This window comes from Diabrotica undecimpunctata, chromosome 6 (assembly GCF_040954645.1).
Source record: "Diabrotica undecimpunctata isolate CICGRU chromosome 6, icDiaUnde3, whole genome shotgun sequence".
NCBI classification, from domain to species: Eukaryota; Metazoa; Arthropoda; class Insecta; order Coleoptera; family Chrysomelidae; genus Diabrotica; species Diabrotica undecimpunctata.
Window position 1 is genome coordinate 39,946,056 of NC_092808.1, and position 15,902 is coordinate 39,961,957.

General features: G+C 32.2%; 1 protein-coding gene across 3 annotated transcripts in view; it reads right to left on the minus strand.

Annotated features, from left to right (window-relative positions):
• The window catches only part of side (motor axon guidance molcule sidestep), a 566,673-nt gene that overhangs the window by 309,899 nt on the left and 240,872 nt on the right, over window positions 1–15,902 (minus strand). The gene's annotated exons all lie outside the window — the stretch shown is intronic.

Sequence of the window (15,902 nt, forward strand, 5' to 3'; positions counted from 1 at the left end):
TACGAGCTACCTTGTTCCAGTTCCAGTATTCACGAACATTCTATATCTGTTAAACTGAAATTGAAAAATGACCTAACAGCTTAAACATGCGCGATGACGCTAAAAGACTGCCGGCAGCATATCGACTGCTGCTTCAGTGATCCCGGCCCCAACCGATTGCGCTCAGACCGTTTCTGCGCATACCGTTTCCGCGCACACTGAGAGTTTAAAATCAGCTACACAGGGTAAGACTGATCGTCACTCGACACTAAGGAGTAGACAGATTGAAACCTCAGTGCTGTTTGACGATTCTAGTATTTCTACAGCACAAGATACTGGTACGTCACAAGTGAGGGAAGTAAGCAAATTGAGACCCCAAACTCGAACGGAAACATATTCCTCTTAATAATGGGAGCCGAAACGTCGAGTTTTAAATTCTCAAGGTAGTTCTTCCTAAAAACTTAGTAAATATATATATATATATATATATATATATATATATATATATATATATATATATATATATATATATATATATATATATAATATAACACACTATTTTATGAAACACATTTCCTTGGAAATGTGTTTCATAAAATCATAAAATCTAGTACGTCTGAACTATAAAAAGTCTGACATAGATAAACTGAGCAACATTTATTGTTATTTACTGGAAAACATCAAAAACCAAATCAAATATTTACTTATACATATACACTTTACAATACACATGTGTGCATAACAGGTTGCATACCATTAAGACAGGTTTAAAAATTAGAAATCACCCAGTATGGGCCTCTTGGTTTTTGAAAAGAAATACAACAATAAGAACACCTACTTACTTTTTAATCTTATTGTTTTTTCTTTCTGTTCTCTATGTATCAGAGTAAAAACACACCATCAAAAGATGTCATAGAATAAACAAAGTTTTACTATCCTTACCAAAATTTTAAAATGTATTTTGTCCATTATTTTATGTTTGTGTTATTAATGTTGAGGCAAAGTTTATTATAAATAATCTCAACAACTAGTAAGTTGCACTGACGAATTGTGATATTTTGTAAATATTTACATTTTCTTTTTATCTATATTACAGCGTTTTGAAAAAGGAATAAAACAATTCCGAAAGTTAGACAATAAGTCAAAAGAGTGTTTCTTTAACATCCCGGCCAACCTTCTGATTGCAGCCCTAATAAACTGGTTGTTTGTATATACAGAAGCAGTTATTATGCTGTCAAACCACTTATCGCTTCCTTATAGTCCAAGAGACAGAGCCGAAATTTTGAACTGATCAGTAATATGACATTTCTCTATTGGAATATATTCATTGTAACTGGGTTAAGACTTTGCCTTACAGGCGGACGCCCCTCGTGGTACAGGGGGTGGCTATACAGGGATGAAGTTGTAATTTTTTTCAGAAAAATTAACGATCGATAATAAGGCTGAAAATTTGCGCAGAGTAAGATCTTGGTATAACCAGACGAAATCCCAAAGGGCGGACGCGAGAGTGGATACATAAGGGGTGGCGGACAGGGATGAAATTGCAATTTTTTTGGGAAAAATTAACGATAAGTAATATGTCCGCCATTTTCATGGCTCACTATTTAGCCCCTAAAAACTCTAAATCCAAAAGAGCGGACAGCTGGGTTGGTACAGAGAGCCATAAAACGGGGTCAAATGTACCACTTGCCTGCGCATTTTAGGTCTCGGTAACAATTTTCAAACTGATTTTATTATGATATTTTTATACCGATTGATTTGAAAATTTGTATGCTCACTTCTGTTACTATTCTGAAAAGCGTCAAGTAGAGTTTTCCTCAAAATTTTCCAAAAAAATTTCCGTAAATGAAAATTTTCGTAATTTTTTGGGGTAAAATCTAATTTGTAGAATCCTTTCGATTTTCTGTCAGTTATACCATGATTTTTTTCCAAAAATTTTCAAACGATTTTTCCGATAAGAAAAAAAAATTAGAAAAACTTTTCTAAAACATTTGATAAAACTCTACGTCATCGTCTGAATCTTTTATAGAATATTTTGTAGTTTTAAAATGATATTATGATAATGTTTTTTTTTTTAAACTAAAGTCATATTTACTTTACAAATCACATTTTTTTCTTAAATATAAATATTTTACGAATTAATTTTTAATTGAATACATGTTTGATATTTGATATTTTATTAAATTAAAGTAATTTTATGAGGAAAATTAACGTACCAAATGCATTGATAAAAATTATAGAAAGTACTTACAAAGAGGTAAAAGGAAGGGTACAAATAACAAGGGAAAGATCGGAAGAATTTAATTGGAAGAGAGGTATTAAACAAGGAGATAGTCTCAGCCCTTTGCTATTCATAATAGTAATGAACGAGTTGATAAGAAACACTAGAGTCAGAACTAATCAACTACAGACAATAATAGGTTACCGCAGATTACAACCGGTAACAATAGAGTCCTTAATGTATGCAGACGACATAGTACTAATAGCAGATTCCGAGAATAAAATGCAGAAACTAATGGATATATGGGTAGAACAAATAGAAGAACTTAAAATGGAGATAAACGAGGAAAAAAGTAAGATAATGATAATCAGCGGCAAAGGAGATAAGGAAGATAATCAAATAAAGATAAAATGTAAAAACTCAGAATTGGAAATAGTAACAACTTACGAATACCTGGGAAGTATAATAACTAATGATGGAAAAATAGACTGGGAAATAACAAATAGAGCAAAGAAATCAAACAAGTTATATTATGCGTTAGCCCCAATAATGGGAAAAAGAGAACTTGCACGAGAAACAAGAATAAAAATATATAACACAATAGTGATGCCGACTGTGCTCTATGCAAGTGAAAACTGGACAATTCTGGAAAAACATAAGAGCAGGATAAACGCAATGGAGATGAGACATCTAAGAAGGATAGTTGGAAAGACAAAATGGGATAGATTAAGCAACGAGACTATTAGGAGAATGGCCAACCAGGAACCGATAATGAACAAAATAGCAAAGAGACAAATGAACTGGTATGGGCATCTGATGAGGATGCAATCCAATAGAATAACAAGAAAAATTTATAAAGCAAAAAACATCGGAAAAAGAAAAAGAGGCAGACCAAGAAAAAAATGGATACAGCAAGTAATAGAGGCGGGAAAACTTAAACAAAAATCACTCGAGGAATTGAAAATAATGGCAGGAAACAGAAAAGAATGGAAGAGGTGGGTAAATGGAAATTAAAATAGCTAGCCCAAATCCGACACCCTGTTAGGGTAAAAGGAAGGGGAGAAAGAAAGAAAGAAAGTAATTTTATAATGTTAACTATTAAATATTTTTGGTATAACAAATAGTAATTTTACTTATTTTTTATTACAATAAAAAGGTTTTTAAATTTATATTGCATAAATAATGGTTGATCAGATATAAGAAAAAATGATTTATTATTACATTAATAATCAAATACAAAATATATTATTTCTATTTATCAATAGGTAAAATTCAATTTGTAGAATTCCTTTAACATTTTACAAATAATTATTAATAAAAATCAATTTAATAGTGGAATTATCAATTTTTTAAGTTTTGAAATTTACTTTGTACCTACTTAAATATTTTCAATATTTTTTTTAACTTTCAAATTGATTGAATTTTTTTTTCATTAGTTAATTATAATTTTACAAATTCTGTTTGGACATTAATTTTGCATCATTATTATTTTAAAATATTAAAAAAAAAATGATGCGCGTTCCATTTAGATCAGTAATTCTAGACGCATGCGCTAAATGTAATAAGTATCAAGATGCTTTTATCCAACTTGGTGAAACTGACTTCGATTGTAATGAAGTTTTTGAAACCTTAGAAACTTTCATATGTCACTTATATGGAACAGGACTGACGAGAACAATTCCAAAAAGAAAAGTAAACGATGTCAGATTTTCATTATTTAACCGGCAGTATAAGTTGCATGATATGAACGAGCCTTAAAAAAAAAAAACTAAAAAATTTCGATGCTTCAAGCTTACCACCATGTCAAGATGAATTACACCAACATCTACTGCGAGCCCATTATATTTCAAATATTTGGACAAATGCTCATAAAAAAGTACCAACAGAATTGATTGTTGAAGAACATGGTTGGGAGTTTGAAGATGAAACATATAAATTCAAATGGTTTAGTGGACCTCAGATGCCAGAATCAATTCGAGAAGTAGTGATTGAAAATGAAGCAGATAATGAATGTGATATTATTGAAAGTGAAAGTGACGAAGATGATGAATGTAATGACATTAGTGAGAGTGAGAAAAATGACGAAATTTTTAAAGTTTTTCTAAATTTTTTTTTCTTATCGGAAAAATCTTTTGAAAATTTTTGAAAAAATTCATGGTATAACTGACAGAAAATCGAAAGGATTCTACAAATTAGATTTTACCTCAAAAAATTACGAAAATTTTCATTTACGGAAATTTTTTTGGAAAATTTTGAGGAAAACTCTACTTGACGCTTTTCAGAATAGTAACAGAAGTGAGCATACAAATTTTCAAATCAATCGGTATAAACATATCATAATAAAATCAGTTTGAAAATTGTTACCGAGACCTAAAATGCGCAGGCAAGTGGTACATTTGACCCCGTTTTATGGCTCTCTGTACCAACCCAGCTGTCCGCTCTTTTGGATTTAGAGTTTTTAGGGGCTAAATAATGAGCCATGAAAATGGCGGACATATTACTTATCGTTAATTTTTCCCAAAAAAATTGCAATTTCATCCCTGTCCGCCACCCCTTATGTATCCACTCTCGCGTCCGCCCTTTGGGATTTCGTCTAGTTATACCAAGATCTTACTCTGGGCAAATTTTCAGCCATATTATCGATCGTTAATTTTTCCGAAAAAAATTACAACTTCATCTCTGTATAGCCACCTCCTGTACCACGAGGGGCGTCCGCCTGTAAGACAAAGTCTTAACCCAGTTACAATGAATATATTCCAATAGAGAAATGTCATATTACTGATCAGTTCAAAATTTCGGCTCTATCTCTCCGACTATTAGGTAAGCTCCTCTTTCCTTTAAAGGAGACAGATAGTTAAACGATATTTTATACAATGTCTATCACCGGGTATGGATTTATTTTTGTCCAAGTTTTATATTGGTCCACTATTTCAAATGCAGTTCAAACAGACATATATTAAATTGTATGTTCCGTTTTAAATTCGTTCAATCTGTATATATATATATATATATATATATATATATATATATATATATATATATATATATGCATCTATATATGTATAATGAATAAATATGTAAACAAAAATATTCTAGAAGAATTTTTAAATATTCCGTTTAAATATTTATGGAAGAATATTGAAATACATATCTCTACAACTTGCTACCAAACGACCCCGATTTTAAAAATATTTACTAACTTTCAAAGAAATCCTACCGAATTCCATTGCCGGCACTGGAAAGGGTCATCCGGAATTCTTGGCATGTATTGCAGGAAAAGGCCAGAGTTAGCTTTGTTAAAGACATCTGCGTCAGGGCCGGAGTAGAAACTTTTGTAATTGGATCTAGCTCCTTTCGGAAGTTTACGTTTTGGTATAATCGACCAAATTACCTTTTAGGGGAACTTCTTAGACCTAAATTGCTACGCAGAGATACGGCTAAGTAAGCCTGTGGTTATCAGATTAAATCAGAAAACACTATTTAAGCGTTAGCTTACAAATATTATAACTATTAAAAAAATTTAAGTTAAGCGCTAATGAATACAAATGAATACATCATATTAAAAAAAATGGTAAAAGAAATTTAAATTTACATTTCTGATATAGATTCATTGATAGTATGCAATGTGTTAGGTATATCTATGATGGTTTTATATTATATGTCTTTGGTTAACCTATTTTTCTATTTTAGACATATATGACCCACAAGAAACAAAAAATAATATAGGTAATTCAGAATAATAAATGACCAAAAAGCTAATATGTTCAGGTATGTGGAAACGCAAGTGATTTATAAATTAATAGGTATAATACGAAAAGAAAGAGATATTGTGAAATTCGTTAAAGTGCAGAAACTTAGATGGACTGGACACATTGCTAGGATGTCCGATTACGAATATACGAAGAGATTAACATTTTCAAAACCGGGGGGCACAAGAAGCAGATGACGACTACGAATGAGATGGATTGATGATGTGGAAGAAGACCTACAGATTCTAAGAGTTAGAAGATGGAGGGAAGTTGCCAGGAATTAACAGGAGTGACGACTTCTTTGTGAGCACGCCAAGATCCACAACGGATTGTCGAGTCACTTATGATGATGATGACGAAAAAAAAAAATTAAAAAAATGACATCAGACTGTAATATGCCCTATTTATAAAAAGGGAAGCAGAATTGTCAAAATTATTGGGACATAGTGTTGATATATAATGCAAAAAAATATCAACTTATTTTATAAAGCCAATAAATGCTACAAATGGTAAATTTCAATGGAATTTCAGATACGGAAGCAGGCACTTTATTGCAAATATTTGCTTCGGGAACTAAACCCCTAGAGTTTCTTTTATTCAATCTCTTTATCTTAAAAAATCTGTAGGAAACAATGAGTGAGTTTTAGAGGTTTACCTAAATATTGATAAAAGCAATGTTTGTACAAGATGAATCTTGGTGTTTTTTGTTATGTGTGTGTTTTTATATTTATTATCATCGTAGTTTGATTAGACAAAACCCGTTTAACCGTGTTCACAGCTCTCGCTCTTATTGACAGTGCTTTTCTAAATAAATAAAACCAATTTCAACGTTGTTGTTGTTGGCTCTAATAATAATCATACCTTAATGGAAACTTGGACAATTTCTCTCAATTTTTGATGAAGAAACGTGGGATTGGTTTTATTAACGACACAACTAACATGAAAAAAAAAATGTGACAGTTTAAATATAGTTAAATATAGGAAATCTGGAATATGCGGGCCACGTTTTGGAAAATGAATGGCTCTACGGACTGTTTTCTTTGACTTTAAAAGGAAAAGTTTACGAAAAAGAGTACCAGAATACATGTTTAAAAAAATCTAAGCACTTGGTCTCATACGAGTTTGTTCCACACTTATAAAGCCAGAGTTGCTATAACTTTTTACATAATTTTTCTTTAAACTTCCAGCTTACTTGTTATTTTACTATTGTTGCTAAATATTAGTTTGATGTGTGTACTAGATATTAGAAAACCTCTCTAATATTCTAAAAAACCCTGAAAATCTAAAGAAATACTTCTTTAATGTGGGTAAATATATAACATTAACTGTTTTGCCACAAGATCTTATTTTCTATCTTCCCAATTTAAGAAAGGTCTCCAATTCATTCTTTATAAGACGAGTTGATAAATCTGAACTGATTCAAACAATCAATAGTATTAAAAGCAAATCTTTATGTAGTACTGATGGACTATTAATAAAAATTTTCTTAAATCGCCCAAAAAATGTGTTAAAAGTCCTGGTCTCACTAATTAACGATTCCTTTGAAAAACGTATATCAAGTTCCCAAAGGTAGCAAGATATTATGTCGCTGTATAAGGGTGGTAAAAAATCGAATATCTACAACTATAGACATAGTCCCTTATTACCGGTCTATATCATATCATATCCAAAATTATTAAGAGACTTATAAAATCCCGAAAGAAAATGTTGCTTTTAACGAGAAAGACATAAGGTCTTTCTCGTTAAAAGAGAGTCAGTTCGGCTCTATCCAATAAATGTACCAGTGTTGCTATGATTTCTATTGTACATGAAGTCTATAAGCACTAAACAATAATATTTACACTGCCACTATTTTCTGTGACTATGCCAAAGCTTTTGATTACGTAAATTACGATATTTTGGAAAAAAAACTAAATTTCTATGGAACTCGAGGTATTTCTTTGAATTGGTTCCAATCTTACTTGAAAAATAGGAAACAACTAGTTATACTGACTGTAGTCACCAAAGGATTGTATATGGAGTACCACAATATTCAGTATTGGGTCCTCTACTTTTTCTTATCTTTATAAATGACATCACTAACTTAAAAATCGATGGAAAAATTTTTCTTTATGCTGATGATACCAGTATCACCCAATATTGTAACTTTTCATGCAACTATAACTTCTGATCTACTAAAAATAAAAACCTGATTTGACTCTATTACTTTCTTTTACCGTTGATAAACGGTATTATCTTATAAAGAAGCTCTTCAACCCTTGATTAAAATATTTAAATTTACTATCAAATGATATTTATTTCTATTTTATTATTCATTGAATAATTCGTCTAAATTTACCAGGTCTGTCAGAAGTAAACAATGCATGATTTAAATACGTTACCAGGTGGCGTTGCGAGCAAAAATAATAATTTATTCAATTATTTTAATATAATATAACTTGTTATTTTTAAATAAGTTATTTCGTTTATATAATAAATAAATTTACTATCAAATGCTATTTATTTATATTTTCATAATTTTCATAAATGCACTTGTATACCAAGTAACCTTGGTATACAAGCCCCCAAACCAGTCTTTTAAACTTTTTCACCCCCAACTAACTTTCAATCAAAACCCAATCAGCTTGTACTGGGAGACTTTCACAATCACAGTTTACGCTGGGGCTATGCAGATTTGGGCGCAAATGGAGGCGCAGTAGAAGAATGGGCCGAAACGAGTGGCCTCACGTTAATCCATGATCCTAAACTTTCACCATCTTTTCAGAGCCAAGTTTGGAAAAATATGTTTTTTAAGTAGTACCAAAGATGTACCAAAGTAGTATATGGCTCTATACCAAAAACTCAGCATAGACTAATTGGTATAAATATCTTTCAATTGTCAGACCACAAGCTATTCCATTCAGAAGGAGATTTATCTTCAAAAAGTCAAGCTGGCAAAAGTATGCAGATATGCTAGGTTCTGAGCTGCTACGTCTTGAACCAAAAGTAGCAAACTACGAAAAATTAGTAGAGGTATTTAATAATGTGTATATAGAAGGTATACCCAGAGGATGTACTTAACAATATGTTCCCAGGAAGTCCAGTGAGTCAAAAAAAAAAAGAACATACGAAACCCTCTATTCCACTGAGAATTTTAGCCAAGAAACGGTTGACTGCGGAGCAGTAGTACCCCAACAGCTAATTTAAGCCAGACAGGAAAAGTGGATTAAGACTCTGGAAAAAAGGGACATGACACATAGTAGAAAAATAGCATGGAACCTTGTAAAAAAACTTTGTGATCCAAAAGAACATAAACCACCTTGCAAGGTAACAGCAAACGAAGTCGCTGCTCAACTCCTTATGAATGGAAGAACTACGAACTGACATAAGAACCCAAACACTACAGGAAGATTGGATTCGGAGACAAACTAACCAGGAATTCCTTTTACGCTCAAAGAACTCCACGACGGTATAAACAGGTTATAAAACGGGAAAGCTGCATGTGTGGATGATATATGGAGTAAACAACTAAAGTATCTAGACCAAGAAGCAAAAAACTGGATCTTGCAACTTTATAACACGTGCTGGAAAGCCTGGAAAATTCCAAAATCATGGAGGAAATCTAAAGTAATAGTCTTGTTAAAACCAGGAAAGGACCCAGAAAATCCCAGTACTTACAGACCTATTTCGCTGTTGTGTTACTTTTCAAACTATATGAGAGACTTATACTCACCAGAAAAGAAAGAAATGTCGACAAGCACCTCATCCCACAACAAGGAAGATTCAGACCCGCCAAATCTTGCACCGCTCAAGTCCTCGCACTAACAGAACACATTGCAGAGGGCTGTAAAGAAAAATTTTGACAGCAGCCTATGACACAGTAAATCACAAAACATAGCTCCGCAAATTATACGACACTCTCGATGACCACGATCTATAGTAGAATATACGAGTAAGGTCGTATATTCCTTATTGCAAAACAGACGTTCTTTCGTTATGCTGGAGGGTAAAGTAAATAGATGGAGAGTTAAAAAAAACGGCCTCCCACAGGGAAGTGTTTTAGCACCAATGCTCTTCAATATATACACAAACGACTTACCTACGCCGACCGAAACCAAACACTTCCTCTATGCTGACGATCTTGCAATATGCGCTCAAGGAAATAGTTTTAAAAAAGTGGAGGAGAAACTCGAAACTGCCTTAAAAACAATGACTGCGTACTACCTGCAGAGTTCTCTGAGGTCTGCGCTTCACCTTCGCGAATAGGAAGCCAAGTGAAAACTCCAAATTGCGTGAAATGGTAATAAGTTAGAACACCAAACCAACCTATTTATCTTGGAGTCACTCTAGACCGGTCCATCACCTACAGAAAACATTGCATACAAACGGGAGGGAACGTAACAACTAGAAACAGAATACTCAGAAAGCTAACGGAAAGTAAATGGGGTGCACGTCCTGGCGTTTTAAGAACAACGGCGCAGGCACTGTGTTTCTAAACTGCTGAATATGCGTGCCCCGTTTGGGGCAGATCTGCCCACACCAAACAAGTTGATACTAAATGAGACATGCAGGATAGTAACGGGGTGCATTAAATCAACGCCACTCTCAAATCTATATAAAGCAGGGTATTTTGCAGAACGTTTAACACGAAGAGGCGTTGCAGGACACATAGAGAACATTAAACAGATCGCGGAAGAGCGGCATACATACCTATACAAACCTCGAACACCACGAAAGCGACTAAAATCGAGGAAAAGCTTCCTTGAAACAGCGTAGGATGAACCGCCTGAGTATTTTCCTCTTCCCTAGGTCAATGGACCGGTCAGGTTCCAGACTTAAAAACCGTGAAAAACTATGAATAGGATAAGAACGGGGGTACTCCAGTATAATCAAACATTTCAAAATAAGGAAAAATGGACCAAGATGATGTAAACTTTGACTGTGGAGAAACACAGAATATGGAACATCTCTTTACATGAAGAAACTGTCCTCAATTATATTAACATGAAAATATTTTAAAACGAGAATAATAATTATAAAAATTAAAACAAATGATTTAATGTTGTTATTTATTAGATGTCATTTATGACTTGCATTTAATTATGACAATGGTTACGAATACAATCTTTTAGTGATAGATACTCTTTTTTAATTTTTAACTTCTATGACACTATCCGCGACGACGCCATCTTGTAGCCCTAGTTCCGTGACGCGCGCCTTAGCATTTTACTATAGAGAAAAAAAAGTACACAAATTGTTGACTAGCCTTTCACATTTATCAGCATGTTAATTTCTTTATTTTTATCCATTTGTCTTCTTTCCTTGCAATTAGTAGTCTAATAAATTTATTACTTTTTAAATATTTTAATTAAAATGTTGCGTTACAAACGTAAAGACAAGAAGTTTTGTTAATTAAACGCGTGTTAATACATCTCTAATCCATTGCAATATTTACTTATAAGTGACTTTATATTTTTAGAAAGAAGCTACAAAGCTTCTACGTTTTACTGTGCAAACTTTCATTAACTTATTTTTGTTGCTTTTGTTATTTTAACACATACAGATCCTTGTGCTTATAATTAGGACACTCAATGTTTGCTTGTCTTTCGTTTCCTTGATAAATATTTCCGCAACGTTGTTGCAGCCAACTGCAGATCTTTTTAATTTTTTAGCGTATTTTTGTCTTTTATGATCTCAGACAATAAAAGTATACAATCTCATAAACCATCAACAATAAAAGAAATAATAAACTGAAAACAGAAACAACAAATAGTTACAAACGTATTGAAAGAAAATAAGGAAAACAGAAGGATTGATATGCTTAAAACTTCCTAGCTTAAAAAATATGATAAAATATGATTAAATAAAGAAGAGCAACCCTCAAAACAATAAAAGTTTTATTTTGAAATTGCTTTTTATTTTGTTTATCTTAAATAAAAACGTTAAACAGCCGTATTGTGTCAAAAACCTGTATTGCATTTATAAGTTTCCTCTTGAAAATTAAAATATTTAGAAGATTATTTTCACGGGTTTGAATGTGTGAATAGTGAATATTGATAAAAACAGCAGCTTATTAATTGAGGCTATGAGTGCAATAACGGACCAACCCACAAAAGTTCAAAATTTATTTGATTGTAGAATATTAACTGTCTAGTTGGAATCTATCAGCTGCATAGTGGACTAATCCACATTTTTCTATTTGTTACTAGATGACTGCACTAAAGTAGTTTTGGAACTCCATATTTGATAGGATCTTAGAGAAGCAAAGTGGACCCTCCGCGGTTAATCCGCTTTGCTGCTGACAGTTATATGTTTTTCTATCATTTTTGATTGATATTTTTGGATATTTTGTAAATTATCATGGCGATTTAATTGTTGTGAAATATGTTTATTTTGTAAATATGAATTTCGATGAAAATGTTACAAGTAGAGGTGGGTAAGTATATTTTATAAATAGAAATAAAAAAGTATGAACGTAAGAAACTTTGTTTGTAGGTTATAATTTTATTTTAATTTTCTTATATAGTTTTTGCTTTTAAATAATTTAGATTTTAATATTTTAATTTCGTTTTAATAAATTAAGTTGTTATTCTTGAAAATCTGTTATAAGTAGAGACAAGGTAGCTACATTTTTTTAAAGATAAATAAAAAAGTATGAAAGTAAAAACCGTTGTTTCTAGGTTACGATTAAATTTTTTTTTTCTGGGGTAGTTTTTGCTTTTAAATAATATTATTTGGTCGTTTGTCCGTTTTGTTGTAGGCGGCTCAGCCTCAGAATCAGATTTATTTGCGGATTCTGGATAAGAGTACTTGCCTTCAGATGGAGATTTGGTGGAAACTAGTAGGAACGTGGAAAAGGGCAAAGATAAAGAAGCAGATATCGATAGAGCGAAATCAACGACATCTAGTCATTGTAAGCCTAAAAAGCGTTTCCGCAATTGTGAAAAATGGAGGAGAAACTTAAACAAAACAAAAAAGTGTGCCTGACTGAATGAGACTGAAGAGAATGAGACTGAAAAGTTGTGCGTTTAAAATCTTTTAAACTATTTGATTTTCTATACTTTAGAATCCTTTAACTTGCATACTGCATATTTATTTGCCCTAATTAAAGCCGCTAATAAGTTGGGTAGCTACACTATGAACCTAGAATCTAAGAAGGAAACAACTAGGCTTAACTTTTTACCCAGTCAGGAAGGTGTTGAGTATAAGGTGTGCAAACCATTTTTTGAAGCGGTATTTTAAGTTTCTGTTAAAAGATTAGACAGACTACTCAAACGTAAATCCATATGAACACCACCACCTTGTGATAAACATGGCAAACATCCACCGCACAATAAAACATCTGACGCAAAGAAAATGGAACTAAAGGAATTTATTGAAAATTATTGAATACTTGACTGGATTTGAATCTCGGTAAAATGTACGAGTTATATAAAAGTAAAACACAGACTCCTCTATCCTATTTTATTTTTCGAGAAACGTTTATCAAGGAATATAATTTACTTTTTCATCTGCCATTTACTGACTCTTTTAAGAAGTGTGATATATTTGAAGTCAAAATAAAGGCAGCCACTAGTGTATCAAGTAAAAAACTTAAAACTGAAAAAAAAAATGCATTAAAAGAAGACGAAAAGACGTTTCGGTCTGATGAAGACTGCACCTACACCTGTGCTTACCGCAGAATTTTACTACAAGCGGCAATTATGGTTCTACTGCTTCAATGTTAATAAAATGGGAACTAACAACTCGTTTATGTTTGTGTGGGATAAAACCGTCGCCTCTAGGGGTGCTCAAAAGGATCCTTCATTTTATTTTATATAAAAAAATGTGTAAAATCGAAACAATTTATTATGTATTCTGACCAATGTGACGGTTAGAATCGTAATATTAAAATGTCGTTATTATGCAATTAAATAACTACATCTCCATATTTTATCGTGGACGAAATAGACCACAAGTTTTAAGTAAGTAGTTATTCTTACTTGCCCTCTGACCAAGATTTTGGTATAATAAAAAAAGGAAAGAAATTCCATCCACATGTATTTATACTCCAAGACTAGCATACAGTGATAAAACACGCTAGAACGAAAAATCCGTTTACAGTAATAAACATGAACAAATTCAATTTTTTTTCTACGAAATTGTTTGAAAGTAATATAACCAACAGAAAAGTTTTCGAATCAAAAACCAAGGTAGTATGACTTAAAATGTAATGGTTAAGGTTTAGAAAAGACTTTGCCAATACTCTTTAATATAAGTATTCCCACAATCAAGATGTTGATTTTGAAACAGTGGATCTTAATAAAACGAAATCTATTTCCAAGAAAACAATGGAATTGCCACTTGTGTATCCAAATGATGATATCATTAATGAAGCTAAAAAAAAGACCTTCAGTTAATGGAATTGATACCCCCTATACACCATGAATTTTATAAAAACCTAAGATCTTCAGCTCAAGCAGCCGGAGGTGAAGTAATTGGCCCATTTGACGACGGAGAGGATTGGTTATTTTAACTTCATATGTTTTTATACACGATCTGTGGTAATAAACTATTTGATGCAATATCGATTGTATTATTTTGTGAGATAACCCATTCACCAACTAAAATTATTTTAAATGTAAAGTGGACCAATTCACATTAAAAAATCAAATACAGGCATTTATCCAAAATTTTTAATCAAATTTATCAAATAAGTAATATCTAACACACTTTCATTCATTTAAACTAAAAACTATTCTAAAGCAAGGTTACAATGGATCTCCTAATTTTCACTTTTTGTTCGAACTCATTTTCTAACACTTATCAATATTGGGGTTAGTCCGTTATTGTCCTCATAGCCTCAATTGAAAGTTGGCGCCGATTTGTTAAAATATTATTAAACGGTTTTTTAACGAATTTTACTGTAATAAACTTCATATTGAAGTTGAATTAAAATAAAATTTTAATTTTGTTTATGCGTGACGAAGAGTTAATAAAATAATAGTGTACACTATCTAAAAACAACACAAAGAGGGCCTGTTGGCCTAGAGAAGAAGCACAGAAACTCCAGATGACCAAAAATATAAGTGAATTTAGCGATATAGTTCACTATAATATTAACGAAGACTTACCAGATATTAATGATAATTATCGTTTAAATTCAAATTCAGATTGTACAGACTCTAATACAGATAATTCAGATCCATCCGACGCAAATTTAAATTTAAATTCGAATATTGATGCTGAAAATTAAATGCTGACATAAACATAAATTCACGTCCATCAGACAAGAATACTGTACACAACTCTGACATTAATGAACTAAATGTTGATAAAAACATAAATTTAGGTCCATCAGATACAAATTTAGAAATAAACATTAATCTTCTCCTTATGGTGCCCTTTTCAATTAGTGGATGTTATCGACAATTCTGGCATACTCCTCTAGGTCTTGTGTGGCTCTAAAGAGTGCATGGGCATCGAGGTTTGTCCGATCCCTTATGTTTTTAAGCCATGAGTATTTATTTCTTTCGATGCCCCGTTTTCCTTCTATCTACCCTTTCTTAATAAGCTTTAAAAACTGGTACTTGGAATTTCGAAATATTGACCCAGATAAGCAGTTTTTCTTCTTTTTATTATTGGCAGCAATGCTCGTTCTCTGCCCATTAGATTTAATACTTCGACATTTGTTGTGTGACCTGTTCAGGAAATTTTAGGTAGTCTTCTAAATACCCACATTTCAAACGCCTCCAATCGGTTCATTACATTGGCCTTTATGGTCTAGGTTTCTACATCATATAGCAGTATGGAGTAAACATTAATAAAGTAGACAATAATGTGCATATGCATGACATAGACTTAAAAGTGACTACCAATATTACCCAGAACGATAGTATTAATGACAGTTATCGCGATACACACAAAATATCAGCGAACCTAAAAAGCAATTCTTCCCGGGAAAAGACTTGGATAGTAGTTTTAAAGACACTGTC